Genomic DNA, 2,731 nt, shown 5'->3' on the forward strand with positions numbered 1-2,731 from the left:
CTGGGGTCCGCCCACCCTGGGGGGAAGGCGCCGCTGGGGTCCGCCTACCCTGGGAGGAGTCCGCCCACCCTGGGAGGAGATGCGGCTGGGGTTTGCCCACCCAAGGAAGAGGCGCCTCTGGGTCCGCCCAGCCCCGGAGGAGGGCAGAGCACTGGGAGCGGCCGCTCAGGCTCTCCTCAGTGCAGGCGCGTGCTGCCTCTCCTTGCATAGGCCACACACTTGATATGCTTCAGCTCGACCACAAAGAAGGAGCGCACGAGAAGCCACAGGACACTGGGGCTCATTCAAACCGAGGACAGACAGTCAGAAATGACGTGGAGCAGAGAAGCAAGGAGCGCGCGTGTAAGGGCCTGCCAGCGTGCTCCAAGCCTGGGCAGCGTTGGTAGTGCGGCTGCGTGTGTCTTGCTGGTGATTTGACGTCTGTGCATCTTTCCTCATCTTTAGAGGGGGTCGCATAGCGTTCTCCTCCAAGATTGTTACCTGCGTTAGATGAGTTGATTTAAGCGCCTAAAACATAGAAAGTGCTCATCAAATAAAACACCTTGATAGCATGTATTGTCATTAGCAGTTTCCACTAGTTCTGCCCATATTTCTAAAACAATAATCATATGCCGAATTGTTGAATATGACAGTTTTTAAAAACTATACCTCTGATACAGCAGATTCAGTTAGCATGATTCTGTCTCCTCCCTAGTAAGCGGAGACAGTGGCTATTAGACTCCCCTATATACCTCACTTAATTGGAAACTACGTAAAAACAAGGCCAGGGGAAAGTGTCATAGGTTCTATTAAAGGGGAACAGGGGAGAGTCTGTTGTCCAATTACAGTTTTTGAAAAACTAGAATTAAAATCTTTAGAGGGAAAACATTTAATGAGCATAGAAATAAAGATACTTAAATCGAGGCTGAGATTGTGACTGCAAAGGTCCAACAAAGGTTGCAGAACCCTCTGGCCCTCACGGTACTGGTGAGCATGAATCGGATGGAGCGGAGGTTAGCTTTAGCTGTTCTGCTCGCCTACAAGCTCACATACCTCGAAAGCTTCGCCAAGGCGATATGTGCCTTGCCTTGTTGCTGATTCCCACCCTTGCACGGTGCCCTGCAGAGAAAAAAAATTTAAAACATAATTTTGAATAAATAGATGATGATCAAACCCAGTTTGTTTCTGAATTATTTAAGCTTGGAACTGCCAGTTTCCCAAACTCCATAAGAAACTCAAATTAGGGCCTGCCAAATAGCCCCGCGGATTAAAGCGCCTGCAAGCAGGCGCAGGAGCCTGCCCTGCCGCACTGAGATGGCAGTTGAGACTGGGGGTTGGTGGCGCGCGCCTGTAATCCCCACTCTTGGGAGGCTGTAAACAGGCAGATCACTACGAGTCCCATCTAGAGGTGAGACCCTGAACACCCCGTAGACCAAAAAGAAAAAAGAAAGAAAGAAAAAAGAAAGAAACTCAAATTATAGAACAGTTTTAGAAATAATCTACACTAGTTTTGAGGACTTTTCCTGATTGTCACATGACACAGGATGCTTGCAGTAAAATGCCTGCATGTGAAACTCAAAACATTTACAGAACGGACTGAAATAGGAAGTGGCAGGCTCAGCCAGGCTGCCTTTAGCAGCGCCATAAAGTAGATCATCCTCGGAAGGGTAACGAGGCTGCCGCCGCCGCGTTCCGTGGGGCGCCGGGAGGGCCTGGCCCGCCGGCTTAGGCTGGAGCCGCAGAGACCCAAGTCAGCAAGCATAAGGGCACCAGTGAGCAGGTTTTGGTAATTCCAAGACTACCACCAAGTCGGATTTTATCTGGCTTTCTCAGGGACTTTCCGCCTCGGGAAGAGAACTGGCTGCTGCTCCTGCGCTAGAGCGGTGAGCCGGGTCCTCCCTGACTGCGATCCCGAGTGGCGCCGGACCTCCAGCGCCGTCGCGGTGGGACCGTCTCGCTCCCGCCTTGCCGGGCCAGCGCGCTGCTCCCGCCGCCTTTCCAGTTCAGTTTTCCGGTAGTCGGCACCAGATCTCCGCTACTGCGTGAGCCCCCCGCAGCGAGTGCACGCGGGCTTATTCGGTGCTTGGCGCGGGGCACTGCCGGGAGCTACACGCTGGCGCGGACTGAGACTAGCTGCAAGCTTCTAAGGGCGCGCTAAGCCGCCGTTCCGCAGCACGCACCACCATTCATTCTGCCCGCATTTACTCTTAAACATTCCTTTCCAGGGAAGCTAAAATTAGTCCCGTAACCGTGAGCGTGGAACGCAGGGAAAGGGCCGAGACAGCCGCCGATGAGCGCCCTCCGCACAAGCGCCCAGTGCGCGCGGGCTGGCAAGCCCCGCAAGGCCCGAGCCGCACTCCTGGTGCAGGCCACGAAGCCACGGCGCGCAGCGTGTGGCTCTTCACGCCCCCTGCCGCGCCGCGCAGCCGGTCCCGCAGCGTGAGGGACGCCCGCGGAGGCCGAGAGCCAGGCAGCCGCAGGCGCTGTCGCGGAGTGCGGGAACCAGGAAAGTCCCGTCATTGCCGCAGCGCACCTCGCCTGGAAGAAGCCCGCGCTTCCCGCCTGCTCCGGTGTCTGCTCCGGTGTCAGCTGCGCTCTCGGTGAGGGGCTGAGGAGCGGGAGCCGCGGCCGCCCCGGGAGCAGCGCGGCGCAGCCCGAGCGAGGCCGCCAGCCTGCGGCCTGCCCTCCCAGACCACCGGCCGCGGACTCCTCGGCCCGCTTCAGGCCGGCTGTAAGTCCCGCCGCCGCGGCG

The sequence above is a fragment of the Octodon degus genome, unplaced genomic scaffold, assembly GCF_000260255.1.
Source record: "Octodon degus isolate 3935 unplaced genomic scaffold, OctDeg1.0 scaffold00205, whole genome shotgun sequence".
Classification (NCBI taxonomy): Eukaryota; Metazoa; Chordata; class Mammalia; order Rodentia; family Octodontidae; genus Octodon; species Octodon degus.